Genomic DNA, 16,362 nt, shown 5'->3' with positions numbered 1-16,362 from the left:
ATGACCAAGATCAATATTCCTCAGAATGAGACAACCCTGAGGTGTTTACCCAAGCATGAGTCAGCGTTTTATTTTTGTTTGCTTTGTTTTGTATGCATTTGATACTAACAACACCCATGAAAGGCTGAGGGTTTTTCTGAGCTTGTTTGTGTACCCAACATATCTCAAGGTATAACTTCGAAGTTGACTCTGCTCCTCGTCCTCTGTACACACAAGGATCTGCAGCTCTAACTACATGCCAGTGGTGAGATCCAACCTAATCTCGAGCCAGCAGGCTTATCTGAGATAGGTTATCTGAAACTTATATTATTATATTCATGCTTGAGCTGGTACACCCATCAGGATAACCCGTTCCATCTTGCCCTGTCAATACATGCATATACAAGTAGCATTTTTGGTCAACAATCAAACTTTCAACACATCTGCCTATATGGTGAGACATATCTACAAGAATTTTGTGTTACCCTGGTGAAATAATAAACTGTTTGTTCACATAAAAATAACATTTATTTGGGATTTCTAAATTCCACTTTACAGTGAAGTAATTTAACATCTGCTTATGGGAACAATGCATTCCAAGTGTTCTTTGTCTAAATGGCTCTGTTTTGTCTCTTGTAACGTATTCATGCTCTAGATTGTAGGCTATTATCTCCTCTGATGAAACACACCAGAAGATTTTTCTTACTAAGTCTTAATGAGCTTCTCATGAATGGTTTTAATATGCTAGACATGAGATCAGTGAACAATGGGCAGAAGCTGCAAGGGGTTTTGGAAAGTATTCTTATTTTTTAGCTTAAGTACGGGGCTTAAGTACAGTAGCTAAAGTTTCAGTCTGAGAACCGAAAGGTATTTTAAAGACAGTTTGTTTGTTAAACATTTCACATAATGTAAACTTAGGCACATAAGACATGCTTATCTTTGTGGCAGCAGACTGAGGTTGCTGGCAGAAACACTGCTGCCCTCAACACCCACTTCTTCTCTTTGTAACCTTCCCCTGCCCTCTCTCCGCTCTTTGAGACTCCTGACACCCTCATCAATTTGCTCCCAAATGGTATAACCTGGAGATACTGCCTCCTTCAAAAGCAGATAGAAGCACTAACTTCACAGCAGCGTGACACATTAGAGCAGTGGGTTGTGCTGGCAGTTGAGGTTGGACAATTTCTGCGGGCCGTTTTTTATCTGTTGTTGCTCAGCTCTCAGCATTTATATTCAGTTTATGAAGTTAGAGGAATAGCTCCAGTCCTGAATCCTTCATCAGTGGTAGGTAAGCGAGAAGCAGTGAAGTACTCCATGTTTGCACTACAGACTATTTCTTTTGTGTAAGTGAAGGATGCTGCTTGTTTAACAGTTCTACTCTTAATGTCAGGTCCACAAAGCACATCCTAAACTTTAGAGTATGATGTCACAAAGTAGATCTGCTAAATCTTAGTAATGGTGAAATGTTGAAGTGATTACAATGGGATCTTTGTTTTGAAGTTCCAAATGCATATATATTTTTAAGACATCATATATTTCTTCATAGCATCAATTATTACTACTGTGTCAATAGCTTACAGTGGAAGAAGCTCCACACTGCTCTAATTGTCATTGCTACAAATATATCCTATGTTTTTCTCAGGTGAAGAAATTTCAATTTTTTGCAACAAGACATCTCTTTCGAAATGTGTGGGGTTTCTCTCTTAAGCTTTCTCAAGTGATGGGCATTTATTATGGGTTTTTGTATCACAGAACCATGTGTGATGTTCCTAGTAAGAGCAGCAAGGAGCCAGCAGGTCAGGATCAAAGGACAGTGTGGGGCTGCTAACGAACTGCTTGGAATATGCTCTGCACTTCCAAGGCAGTGTTATTCTGCTTCCAGTAGCAGTTATAAACTATCATGCACGGCACTGCTCACATAAATCAGGCGATCTTCACAAACGCTTCACTGGAATAATTATCAGTTCAATTTATTTCACTTGATAAAGAGAATCTGAAGTCTGGCAGCCACAGAAACACCTCTGAACCAGGAGCTGCAGAATGTCAATGTATGGAACATTTCCCACTGCGAAACAAAAGTGCCTTTTGCAGCCAAAGAGGCAGTGCTTGCAGGTGCATTCCCACACATCCCGCTGAGGTCCAGGTATCTAGGACACGATGGCAAGCATTTATTTATAGATTTGTCTCGAGGCGAGGTAGTGTGGCATTTACACTGCATGCCTCGGGGGATGGGGAGGGTTTCTGAGCAGCAAAGTTCGTTAGTCATTTAGGGAGACACCAAAGGGGGGAAACCCTTAGTTTTTGTAGACATCGTTCTGATTTCCATGGAAGAGTTCGTGTGGTTGAAGGATGAGGTCTGAGCAGATCTTGAAAAGAATGGGATTTTTGTTTTTAATGAGAGAATTAGATTATTTTCATAATAAATCATGTGCTGCATCAAAGTGATTTCCAATTGCAGAGGGACTGTGAGCAGTTGTGTGGCTGCTGCAGTGCCCTGCGAGGAGAGGAAGCTCCTCACTCTCAGTCATTTCCCTAAATGGATTGAACAGCTGCAACAAAACTTAGTTTTAGATCAGGCAATTCAGAAAACAAAAAGGGTTTTCACACCTTTGCAGAGCTTTTCTTATTTCCTAGCCCTGTGGATTGCACAAGAACTCAGACATTCACAGTCTCTGCATAGGCACTGTCCCCCTTTCAGACTTGGAAGGTTTATAAGCAAAATAAATAAATAAATAGAAATGTAAAAGTTAAAAAAAAAACCAAAAAAGAGGGCAAACAACTGTATCAAGGGAGATTAAATCTGACTTCCCTACTCAACTGCAGTGAATTCTTAATACTTAAACACTTAGAATAGAATGAATGGGTAAGATTTTGATTACGCAAAATGAAACAGCAAAGCCATCCCATTTCATTTGCCAGGGTGGCAAATAAGACTTCTTTTAATGGCTGTGAGAGAAATTCAAAAGAGAAATGTCTGAAGAAAGACAACATTGGCATCATGTGAATGGCCTGCACGCGCTCAGCCTGCACTGAGGCTGCACCATGGATGGATTCACAAACCTTGCCTACTTACAAACCCTTCCCTCTGCTCTGCCACGATAGTCCTTGGGTTGACTTTCTCAAAAGAGAAAATTGCTCTGGAAAAGAGCAGTGCAAATCTTTTCCTTCACCTGCTTCTAAGAAATACATGTGGGGTGACCACCCATGCCAGCTGAGCCCTATTCATTGGGGCTTCAATTCCAGCCCGTCAGTCCATAGAGTTCATGCCTGAAGCACTGCACAGGTGCAGTGTGATATTCAGTATAAGATAGATGATCCTCAGAAGAGTTAATAACCAAGGAGAGTACTGCTGAGAGATAGGAAATTGGTGTAAATGATGGACCTAAAAATATCAGCCATTTTCATAAGAAGTTAGCATCTGAGAACAATGATTAGGCAGTGATATTATAGAAGGAGAACTCTCAGCAAAGTTATTCCCAGTAGTAAAAAGAAACCTTGCTGATAGGGCTGCAGTTTTAATGGCAGAAAGTACAACTGATGAAGCAATCTGCTGGGCACTGATTTACAATCAGAACTTATAATTCCCAACAACTGAAGCTGACATCATTCCAGCAGCCCGTATTGTTAGAGGATATTTAGTTGTCCGGGTTACGATTCATTTAGTTATTTCTTTGTCATCTTACAGTTACCACTTCCATAAGTTTGCTGTGTCAGTCTTTAAGCTGTGCGTCAATAGAATGATGCGATATTGGGATGTAGGGGGGGAAGCTTAAGACTGACTGATGGTTTTTTCTTACATGAGAACTCATGTAAAATGTAACGCAGGCATCTCTATTGGGTTCTGCCTCCACAATCATGTGTTAAAAGAAGTCTGATTATGGCATCCTGAACTTATCAGCTGGAGGGATGGCGCACGGGCACGGAGCACAGAGATTTTGCAGAATGCAGTACACTTTTAGCCCTGTCTGTTTGTGAGGTGGCAGTTCTCGCACCAAAATTAGATGAAATCTTAATTTGGAATAAAACGAGTGGGCTACTTTTATAAAGCACTGTAGGTCCCATATGCCACAAATAATTCTGGGATGTGTCACCAGGGAGCATACCTATCTTTGTAAATTCCTGGTAGCTGTTTCCTTGGGCTGCTGGCAGAAATGCGCTAATAATTGCTGAGTTAACTGACAAGGGCTCTGTTTCTGAGTATAAATCGAACTCTGGACTGGGGGAACAAGAAGCACTTGTAGGAGAAAGTGCAGATAACTTGCACTAAGATAACTTGCAGGTTATTTCATCATTGGGCTTTGCCCATGGAGCAGAGGGAAGAGAAGAGGGGAAGGGTGAGGGGAGCTGAGGCCGGACCCTGCATAGCAGGAGGGGCTCCTCCTCCTCCTGGCTGAGCTCCGTGTGTCAGTCCGGCCCTGGCAGAGCCTTTGGGGAGCTTCACATAAACAAATTCTGTTCAGTTATTGGGCTTTTGTCATCTGGTTTGCTTCCTCTTCATTTCAGCTGTCCATTACCAAGGTAACATCGAAGCAGTTCACAGATTTTCTTTAGGTTTTGGAAGAGATCAGAGTGCCTTTGAAACAGGCAGTGATAGCAGCGAACATGTATTCCATGGCATTGTTGTTGGGAAACACTTTCTCATGTTCATAATTGGTCAGATTTCTGTAACAACCCAGTGAGAGTTGATGCCAGCAGGGTTTAGACTGACAGCATGGTACCTGCACTGAAGTTACCTGCATTCTTCCCCTTCCACTGAAGTGCCGTTCGGCCAGTCACGGTCCCTTCCATAATTTGATTTCAGCTATTCCCTTGCAGATAAACATTGGTGTGACCCCTGTGATTAATGAAACTTAATCCTTAAAACACCAGTGATCGCAGGCTGAGCTCACAAAGTAAAAGCAAAAGCGTATAATACGTTCTGCTAATGAGAGCTTAATAGCTACAAGGGTCAGAGACTGAGTTTTTCTCTCCCCTTTTTGTCCCCACGGGGAGGGTACTTGCTGAACTAAGGCATGAAAGAAATCTCTCTGTGTTGGGAAAACCGTTGTAATCTGTAACAAAGCTACTTTCAGGTCTGTTTCTATGGCAACTGGAGCATCAGACCAGCAAAGAATGGATCAGAAAGTAGATAAAAGCCTCTGTAAAAATAGTTATAAAGAGCATATGCAAAGCTTTGGCTACTTTTGTTTCTGCTTCCACCCCCCCCAAAAAAAAGCAGTACCCCACAAAACCTGGAGGTTTTTGAAACCTGGTCATTGTGGTCAGTACAGGAGGATGAATCGAATCACAGTAAATGATAGATGACAATCTGAACCCCACAGTCGTAGCACACAACCGGAAGAAGACCTGGCTATCTGCCTTACAAATGGCTGCATTAAATCCTTCCTCAGTACAAATCCACTTTTATTTTTCAAGGTCTGTATTAGTACCTACAGATCGACCTACTTATGAATAAATGAGTCATGTTGTATTGTTCGGTCTGGAAGCCCAAAATCCCATTCCTCACCACGTGTTAATGGCATTGCTTTTCAATAATATTAAAAAGGTTTTTACCTTACTTAATTAAAATAGGAATTTTAATAAGCAGGAACTGTAGGTTGTGGTCTTCAAAGCTTATTCATGTTATCCTGTTGCCTTTGTTCTCAGTCTTGATATTAAGCGAAGTCAATAGTAAAGACTAACTTTCAGTACTTCTTCATTACAAAAGAACACTTCTACATGTATGAATGCTAATTAATATAAAAGAGGAAATAAGAATTAACCAAGAAAAGGTGGAAACTTTGAATATGGAAGGTTAGAAGTTGGGAATGTATTGAGGGTAAACAGCAGCGAGTCAGCAGCTCTGGTTTGGTTTGGACAAACAGAACGTGATAATGGACGGTGTGCTTCTGGCTGCCACTGCTGGCATGCTGGGAGCCCCGAGGGCTCTGCCCTCTGAAGGAAATCAGTTTAACAGAAGAGGGAGTAGAAATTCAAGCAGTCCTGTAACTTTGAGGAGATATGTACAATCCCTCAGTTTTAACATCTGTCACTTCTATCTTCGTGCGCCAAGAGCATGATTGGACCATTCACGAAGACAAAAAGAGCTGTGCAATCAACAGACTTTGTTCAATATTCCCACATAGAGGGGATTTGCAATAAATAATATGAAAGACTTCAGTCAAACGCAAATGGCGTTATATTTAATGCACCCAATTTAGAAACATGCCACTCAGAGGTAAAATTAAGCAAAATAGAAATACACCCTTTTTTCTTTTTTTTAATTTGCTGGATGGGGATTATGCAATAGAAAGGGCAGAAAATGTTCCATTCTACCATTCCATACTAATCCTTTGCTCTGATGTGAGAAGCTGTTTACTGATCTTACCAGCTCAAATCAAATCAAAGTGTTTCCCAGTGCTTTGTGTTTTGCAGTAATGAAGCCTTTAGGTCAAATGAGGAGAACGATGCTGCGCCAGGACGTAGACCTGAATGGGCACCAGATCTACAAGTTACTCTGTACACCTAAATTAAGTCACTATAATGACATAATAGTCCAAAAATAGCTGCTATAATAAAAGCTTATTTTCAAATAATTCTAAAATGAATGGGGAAAAAGTGCTTTTTTTCCCCTTGTTAGCTGTCGTTGAACAGCACTTTGTTTTGATCCCTCTGCTCCTGTCAGAGCACAGCCCATTCCCTCAGGTTCATTACTGCGTGTGTTGCCAATACTGTTGGGATCTCTCCAAGACTTCGGGCCATTTGTCATTGCAGTAAAAGACCAATGCATCTTAATCGATACAGGCCTCCAAAAATTAAACATTTCCTTCAGCAGCAGTTCAAAACGACTGCATTTAAAAACAAAGTACCCACTTAATACATAGATTTTTAGTCCTCTCAGAATATCACACACGAGGAAACCTCTGAGGTGATGGTATTTTCTGAATGAAAACCTCTTGGCAAAATCTTCCCTCTTCTGAAGAGGACACGAAATTCCTCATGCACACAGATGGGGTGTATGCACACAGATGCTGTTCCCTGTATGTGCCCAGTGATGTTTGCGTTCACCATTGGAGTCAGCAGGAGCTGCAAGAAGGCACTCCGAGCCTTTGAAAATTGGGCTGATAAATCATGACACCAAATCCAGGAGTGTGTGTTACACACTGTTTAAAATATCCACTAAGATGCATGCTGTTTGCACTGGCTTTTGCTTATGCAATTGCATGCTTATTTGTGCATAAACATTAAGTACCTAATGATAAATAGTGATAGACTCCCTGTATGTTTAAAAATCGATATAGTTGTGCTGAGCAAAAAGCTCAGTGCTGCAAGTAGGTTGGGCAAACTTCATGGAATGAGAATTTCAAAAAGGAGAGGAGGAAAAAGTGTCTTAACTGGAGTTCTCTGATGTCCAAGTCCTTTGCAAAATCATGCAAGTGCAGCCAGATAAAAAAAAATCATAAATAAATCCGCTGATGTTATTCTGACTTCAAAGATAACAACTTAAAAGTGAAGTCTGTCAATAAAGGGAGAAAACTAATAGGTTAGAAGAAAAAAGAAAAATAAAGGAAAAATTGGATTAGGTCTTTGCTAATGATGTTCCATAATTAGATATCCTTAATGGATGGGTTGAATAATATATTTGACTGTAACAGTAGTTTGTGGTAGACTACTATGCCTGATTGTATTATGTCTGCAAAGAAAGAACCAGCATTGCGTTTGCAATAACTTCATTTTTCTCCAAGTGCTCTCATTTCTAAACTGATGAGATGTCTCTCTATCTCCTTGCGCAGTGTTCCCTCGTTCCCTGCTTTCTCAGAAGGCCAATCCTTTCATGGAAAGGGATCCCACGCCCATCTTCTCATCTACACAGCATCTTCTTTGGCCTCACATATTTCCAAGTTTACTCTGCTGTCTAATGACTTATCCCTGACTGGCATCTCGTATGTTGCGATGTTCTTTATCTACAGCCTAATTAAAGTAAAAACATACGCTGTCTGTGTCTGGTTCAATTAAAAGGAATTGGACAGACTGGCCTCAGTGCTCTTCAAAGCATTCACTGGGCTGTCCTGTCCCTGCAAGATGACTTGTCATCTCTTGAGACAGTATCTTTTTGAAGAAAGATGGAACAAAGTGCCAGGCTGTATACCTAAAATTAGATCAAAATGTGCATCTTTCTGCTCTGAGTTGTTTAGTTCACTTTCTGTAGTACCTCCTGTAGCCAAACTTGACTTACTCTCTTTCCATGAAGAAAGTGACTTTTCATTCTGCTGCTGTTCACTTGATGTTGGTGAGTGATATTTTCCTTAAGTTCACTGCAGTGCTCTTTTGCTGTCTGTGGTTAACTGATCAATCATGCTTATAAGACAGTAATTCATCCTTTACTTACTCTCTCAAGCCCTTACTCTCCTCTTGTGTTGCACACCTGACCAGGAGTCCATCTTTAATACAAACCCACTATTTCCCCCTACAGATGGTCTTCTTTGTCTTGCTGGAAATTGTCTCTGCAGAAGGTGGTGCCAATGTGTCTCCATTAACCGGCTGGCAGCAGTTTGGAGCAGTCAGCCACCTTTCCTTCAGCTGAAACCATTTCACTATGCTCATTTTTCTGTTTCTATTGGCCAACAGAGTTTGTTGCAGTGTTCCTTTGAAGCGTCAGACAGGTGCACACAGTGAGAACAGATTTGTTGAGGTTCTGTTGATAGTTAATGCAGGAGAGCAAGGTGAAAAAACAACAAACAAGCAAATGGGGAAAGGCAATGACACACACAACTGTATTTTCATTCTACAGTTTTATTTCTAATCAACAGCTGTCCAGAAGACTTGAAACGTGATTGGTCTTGAAGCAAAAAAGTGCTTTAGCAGCATGGCTGAAGGCAGAGCACCTTGAGAACTGCTCTTCCTTGTGTTGCCAGGTTTTCCTTTGGGATGTTTCCATGTCCTGGCCAGGGGTGAGCCTGCTGCATCGAGAAAGTGCTCTGCAGTTGCATCCAGAGATGCTGTGACTGCACAGAAGTATTCCCCATTTTTCTTTAATGGGTATTTAATCATCTTTTAAAACAAATTGAATTATGCTGTGGGAAAGCAAATCTTTTATTTGCTCGTGATATCATAGAATGACAGAGAGAACAAATGGGAATTTTTGCTGGCAGTTTGGGTGACTCAGTGAGGGCTGATGGAGTATCTGTTAAGTGCTTCAAATGGAAGTTTGAGATTTAGCTACAAAATTCATCATCCCGCAATAAAGAGGAAAATTTGGTTGCATTGTCAGTGCATAAGATGAAAATTTACTAAAGCTAGATGAGGAAATTCAATCTGCATTCTTTAAAAACCTAGAAACTATCAGGCAGCCAGTAACGAGGCAGCAGCGGATGGAGAAGCCGACTCTTCATATTAGCACAGCTTTTGGTGAGCTCTCTGCAAGCTTCTTACTGCTGCCTTTGTGTTTTCCAATTTCAGACTGATTTTATCAGAAAACGGCTTATTGCATGTCAGGACGTGTTGCCCATCCTGCACCTCAGTCCTTGCAGCTGAATTCCCTGCTCTACCAATTAATTCATCCCACTTCTCTCCTGGCTATTTCCCCACCCGTTTATAAGGACAGAGATTTTCCTTTTCGAGGAGGGAGAAGTGAAGATAGGGAGAAAAAATTTCTAATCAAGAAGAAATGGAATCTCTTCCTTAATAAGGGCTCCATTTGGGTTATTACAGTGAGATATTTCAGGCATTCATTTTAAGGCCATCTGAGAAGATTGTAGCTTTGAAAGATACTGAATATTTAAAACGAGTGTTCTAAGATGTTCTGAATTCTCAAGGGGCAGATTAATAACTCCAAGCTAAAATATTTCAAAATAAGAAAGTTATATTCCAACAAGTTTTTTGCCTGCTTAAAATAACCCAGCTGTGAAACTGGAAGTATGTGGTACTAAGTGTTCTTTGTTCAGAGTTTAAAAATAATTCAAAACCCCAGAGATCTGGAAGCAGATGTCTTTGCTTCAGGATTCTGAAGGCCCCAACAATGAGAGTATCTCACTCTCAGCATGCTGATTTCCTATTCACATGGACCCCATTTATGCACAGCAAAGTTTCTTTTTCCAAGGGCTCACAGAAATAGGAGTTGGTTTGGTTTGGTTTTTGCTGCACAGTGTGTGCTTGGGTTGATTGCTGTTCTGTCTGATTCCCAGATGGACCACAGGGAGCTCAGCCTGAGTGCCAGCAGGGTATCCCCAGGCTTCCAACCATGGGCTGGCTCCATGCTCGGCCCCATCTCACGTGCTGGGCTCAGCACGTGCATTGCATTGGGAAGCAGCAATGAGCAGTGAGCATCTCCCATGGGCTCTCTCATTTGATCTTTGTTCCTGGCTGGATTTCTTCTCTACCAATCCTACTGCCTTCAGCAGCTCCTTACAGATGCGCCCCTATTCGAACTGAAGTCCCATTTTTAATAGGTTGCCATTTTAACCCCCGGTTTGCAGGATAAATTACCACTTTATTGGTTTGTCTGCTTATTCTGGATTGTTTGTTTCATAACGCTGCGGGCAGGATAACCAACCCAGTAGTATCTGAATACAATTATATGTTTTAGCAATAAAAGCTGTAGGTAAAGATTTAGCACGAAATGCTTCTTTAACAATACAATAATTAATACTTTCTCGTGTTTTTCTTCCATAGCTTTTCATTGTTCATTTTTCAGCCTGCAGGTTACATCTTTATCATTGCATATATATTCTTCTCTGCAGTGGAGCTCTTTTAAACACAGAATCTCAGTTAAGAAATATTCCATGTTCTTATTTCAGACATGATTTCACTCTGTGTATTCAACACTTCTTTGCTAAACAGAGAGAGCTTTGATTAAAAAGTACCCACCTGATTCACAGACTTTGATTAGACAGACATGAAGATGTTATCCTGTTGTTTTTTTATGTAGTTACTTAGTGCAGTGTCAGGACAAGATGAAAATAAACTGTTATTAAATTCTCTTAAATTAATGATATGTAATTCACTTTCAGGGCAAGACTTGAGTGACTCTCAGAGAAAAGAAAACAGAGGTTTAGTTCAGCAGACAGCAGTTATCTCTGTGAGCTGCTGGCTCAGCTTCGTGCAGCAGAGCCGCTCTGCATGGGGATGCAGGGATGGGGAGATGCAGGGGGGTGAGGCTGCTCCCTCCTGCAGCCGCTGAGATGGCTGTGCCAGAGCTCACAGCTGAGCAGCAAATCACTGTCAGGCTGGGAGCTGTAGTTTCAGGTGTGCTTTAATCCAGAGGGACCTGGGATGTGCCATTTGTACCTGCTGCTTGTTTGGGGGAAAAGCTCTTTCTAGAGAATCAGCACTACTTGTTCTAAGGGATGTAGGTAGGTCACAGACGTTTGTCTTGCTGGGAATACAGTATTTTGATGGAGTTTTATGTATTTGGTTCTGTGCTTTTGGGAAATTACAGTTTCACAGGAAGTGGACTATTCATTTGCACAGTAAAATCAAAGCTTTGAATATGTTCCAAGTTCATAGACTACTACCTACTTGCCATGCTATTCCCATTGCAGGCCATCAGAGATGCCATGTAGGTCCTGACATTCTAAAAAGAAAAAAAACAACTCACAGCACAATATTACCTATTTTATTGAGATACAAGAGCATGTCTGCAATGATGGTGAGTGTGGCATTTGAAACCCACTGCACTTTGGCACTGCACAGAGAAGTGGTGAGTGTTCAGGTGCAGAAGGAGATCAAAGTGTCTCAAAGCAAAGTCCCACCTCAGTGCTGTGGGCACTGCTGGAGGAGGGGTTGCTAAGGGAAAAGAACAGGCTGAAGGATGGGATACAACTTTAAACCCACCCTTGGTTGGCCTCTATCACCACCCATTGATCATGAGCCCAGATGGATGGGCTGTGTTCAGCTGGAGAAAGATGCAGAGCAGGAATGTCCCAGTGCTCTGTGTACATGGTAAAATTAGGTGCACAGCTGCTGGGCTTCATATATGAATTAATATCTCTCCACTGTGTGTGCAGCTTGCCTTGAACGTTTGAGAGCTGCTGCTCTTGCGGTGGTTTGTTGAGTGAGACTTCAGTGATCTACTCTTAGATAAAAGGTAATGTAATATAAAAAGGAAGAACGAGAGATGAGAGAATCCTCCAATGACGCCCAAAGCAGCTGTGTGAGCTGGGCAGCTCTGTGGTCTCAGCTGTGATCTGTCTGACCTGATCAGCTCTGCTGAGATTCCGTCCCCTTTCTCTCCTCCGTGGTGACAGAGGGACTGCCAGCCCCAGGGCTGCACACCTCTGTGCAGTACATCCCCACTTTCCAGATGCATTTGGTTTTGCTAATGGTCAACAAAAAAGGAGAGGGGGAGACCTTTTGCATTCTTTTGAGGGCGTTTAGGGTTTTAGAGCAACATTACTTGAAAAATCTTCAGGAGAATGGGTAAGCAGCATCTCCTGTGTTAGGGAACCTGCCATGGCATGGTGGAAGGCAGCTCCACGTGGCCTTTGTGCCTCCAAATGTCTGTAAGACTTTCTCTGTGCCTGGTATCAGCTGCTAACAGGGCTGTGCTGAGCCCAGTTGTGTTCTCCATAGGACGATGCATTTTGGAACATGGGCTGGTTGGCAAGCTCAGCTTTTACTCTGTTTGGAAAGGATTCACGAGAGACACGACCATGAAAGTATAACATCTCAGTGCTTTAATAGAAGCTTTCCAAGCGGATAACACAGCGCTGAGAGTCGCCTGCCCTGTGCACAGGGGAAGGGCGGCTGCTCCGACTGCTTCTGCGTTACAAAGAAAAGCACTGGGTGAATGCAGCACGGAGCTGAGCTTCTTCTCTGTGTGCTTAAACTTTGATTAAGCCGTGGTAAAAGCCTGTTGTCGATGCCTTGCTGTTGCAGAGTCGCCTCATTTGTTGTGCCTGACATGAAATATGTAAAAAATGAAAAATAATGAAGCAAGGCCTTGCTCTGTCATGCTTAAAGGAGCTGTGGGAGTTGGATGGAATGGGACTTGATAAATTAATGATGCTAAGTGCTGAAGGAAAATGGGAAAGTGATAAATGTAAGTAGAGAGGTGCCAATCTGCAGTGCTGTGATTGACGAGCCAGGCACATAGGTAATGGCAGGAACTGTGGGCATGGGTATAAAGGAATGCATTGAATTTAAAGCAGTTGGCTGAATTTGGGACTAACAATTAGCTGTGCTCAGCGGAACAGTGAATTAATTCTATAGAAAAGCACGTGTTTAACAAAACACGTTTGTTTAAATCACTTCTAAATGTGTGTTTATTTTAGGGAAGATGTTATTTTATACATATTGAACATTATTCCAGTTTTTTGTCTTCCAACCGTGTGTTTTGTTTTGCTGCAAGCCAAACCTTCTTCCATCTGACATTTGGGGTGAAACTTCATTTTTGTTCGAAACTGAGGTGGTAATTATTTGTGTTTCTCAATTCACATTTTCTTAAATAATGCACTGTCATAGATTTCTATGCCAAGTTCAGTCAGCCGTGATCAATTCTGGTGCTTTTTTTGTGCTTTGTCTGTTCCTGTTTTGCCTCACTCGTGGTAACCCAAGGGCACGTTAGTTAATTTTAAGCTGAAGCCCATTGCAACATTGCATGCTGGCTGGGGAGTCAGCAGTGTGTGAGGGCATGGACATCAATAAGGCAATTGGCTTAGGAGCAGAAGCAGCCTCCCCAGTTGGAGGACAAGCTTCATTTCGCATTGCTTGCAGCTCAGAATGATGCATTAGAGCAGGCTGTACCTCCGTGCCCTGCCTGCACACACACAGTAGTGGGATTGCTGGCTGCTGGGCAGGGATGCTGACGTGCACAGTGCAGGTAACCCTGGTGCTGGATAAGTCAGAACTTCCTTCTTACAAACATCAGCTCCTCTGCATCTTGTCTGTCTTAGCCTTAACTTCTTAACAACAGCATTCTGTCACAAACTGTTGGATGACTTCTTTGAATCAGCAGATCTCTGAAGAGCAGCCTTGCAGTTCTCCACAACTGGTTTGCAGAGAATGGCCGAACAGCTCATGCTCAGTGTGGGGCTGGACTTGAGTGTTGTTCCTGGGGCCAAACAGCTGTAAGGCCATGATTCATGTTTGGTTGAACTGAGGTTTACTCTTCTTTGTCACAACCCATTGCATTACCCATGTTTTATTTGCTCATCTCCACCATGAGTTTGTGGAGGTGCCCTAGGTCTGATCAGGACTACAGGAGCTGCTTCAGGCTTAGCCCTATGCCTTCCCAGCTCCTGTCCCCTCCCCTGTGTGCACATTTCCTGCATGACTGAGTTGTCTTACATCTCTGTGGCCAGAGGACATTTTGCACCGTTATTATAGTTTTGTCGTGCAGAGATTGCACTCATTAGGCAATGCTGGAGAACACTGTGTCTACTTGATACAGTACATCTTTATTTCTTTAACTAGATAAAGCATTTAATATGAATCTGAAATTCTTCAATTATTTTATTTTTCCAAAACCAAACTGCCATTGAAGAGCAGTGCATGAGACGTTCTTCTCTGCGTATGAAATTCTCATTATAAACGGCACTGGCAGCATTTATGTTACAGCTTCAACCAACTTCACGCTAATTGCATTATATTGGAATCTAATAACTATTACACGCACTATAAGGGTTCTATCTGAAACCATTTGTGTCCTTTGAACGTTCATCCGGAGGCAGTGAATGAATGCCTCCCCCTGTTTGTTCCATGGGATGGTGAGGAGGGGTTCTGTGAGCTGCCCAGTCTGTAAATACATCTCTGCTTTGCACTGACGTTTTTCTGGGTTCCACAATGGAGGCACTCTGCTACAGAAGGGTTTTTCCATCTTCAATTTAGAAACCAAACCAAAACAAAGAATACACTTTGAATTTCCTTCAGGCTCTTCCTGGGAGGCTGCAAATGTGTGCATTGCCTTCAGGATGGGAACTATGGAAGGATGCATACACATTTCACACAGAAGTTCCTTTTTCACATGTTCCTGCAGGCCCACTTGACCAGTGCTAGCCCCATTTGTTTTCTAAGACACTTTGTTTTCTTTCCTTGTTCCTCACGTCAGTCTTCGACATGTTTATCATGTTACATTTTTATTTTTAGCAGGATTAATATTGTGCAATTCCATTTGTACTTGGGATTAATTTTAATAATTGTTTTCCATGCAGCCTTACCAAGGCTTAGCTAGCAGCACTACAGAAAGCCTCTGCTGATCCGCATAGTGGGATTACAGAGGAAGGACAGTTTCTTTCCTGACTCTTTTCAAACATTACATTACTTGCAGATTAGGGAAAATGCAATTATTCTGCTCTCCTACACGCCAGGCAATCTCCATAGATGGGCTTTATGTAACCCCTGGCCGAACGTGGCACTGTAAGACCTTCGAGGAAGGTGATTTAACATCCTGCTAAATCTCTTCCCTCAGCGATGGCATCAGTGCACAGAGCTCCGTGCTCAGGGCTGTCTCCATGTGCAGAGGTGCTCATTGCAGGGCTTCCTGCTGCATTTGCCCTGAGTGCTGTGGAACAGGCCAGGCAGCGTGGAAACGCTTTCCCTCACTTAAGAGAAAGTTATTTATTCATTTCTCCTTCTTCACTTTTTGTCTGATGCTCCTGAATCTGCGTTTTCTGTATAAAATTGACCCCATAGCACTCAAGGCAATGAAGTTCATAAGCAATGCATGGCAGCATTTAGGATGCGGTTAATTTGCACTGGCTGGGGGATCAAATGCCAAACAGAAGTAAAGGGAGAAGTGTGCAGAAGGGCTTTGCTTGTAGGAACGTAAGGAGCACAAGGGACAGAGTTGCTGAGATGTGCCCCGCATCTGTGGAAGTTTCTCCTTGGTTTGTGCCTCATGTTGCCCATTAATGGGAGGTTACAGTGCATCTGGTGACACCCCCACTCACTGCAGTGCTTCCCAGAGCTATGCGGCCTTCAGCCCGAGGCCTCACGGAGGAATGTTCTTCCTCACAAGTGATTTCTGAGAAATCAGAAGCAGCAGGCCGAGCTCGCCTTCCTTCTTTGGAAGCGCTCAGCCGCTTTGGAAGCAGTGGTGTGAGATCTGGGGAGCTCCTTCAGCATCAGCAGCCTTCAGAAAAATGCCTTCCTTGGAGAAGGAGCAGGAGGGGTGCTGCTTTCTCAAAGTGGTGCCTGTGGGATGCTCTCAGGATGGGCAAACTCAGAAGATGCAGCCAGAAGGCGATGCTGCAGTGTTCCTAAAAGGTTCGGGGAGGTCTTTGTGCATCTCCATCATTTCCTTCTGCTTTGAACAGCGCCGAGTTAATTGCCAGATATTAAATATTTATAGGTGATATCACGGAGCATTGCTGCATGCTGCAGGCCCTCCCCTGGTGCTGCTGGGCTGCCAACATCTCACTGCTCCGCTGCTCGCAGCCCTGCTGCTGTGCTGGGCTTGGTTAGCAAACC

The 16,362-nt window shown here is 42.7% G+C and overlaps 1 protein-coding gene across 11 annotated transcripts in view; it reads left to right on the top strand.

Moving 5' to 3' along the window:
• The window catches only part of PRKCA (protein kinase C alpha), a 139,078-nt gene that overhangs the window by 71,335 nt on the left and 51,381 nt on the right, over positions 1-16,362 (top strand). The gene's annotated exons all lie outside the window — the stretch shown is intronic.

Source organism: Gallus gallus, chromosome 18, assembly GCF_016699485.2.
Source record: "Gallus gallus isolate bGalGal1 chromosome 18, bGalGal1.mat.broiler.GRCg7b, whole genome shotgun sequence".
Lineage (NCBI taxonomy): Eukaryota > Metazoa > Chordata > Aves > Galliformes > Phasianidae > Gallus > Gallus gallus.
Note: the sequence above shows the minus strand (reverse complement) of the source record. Positions and strands in the feature narration are given on the sequence as shown.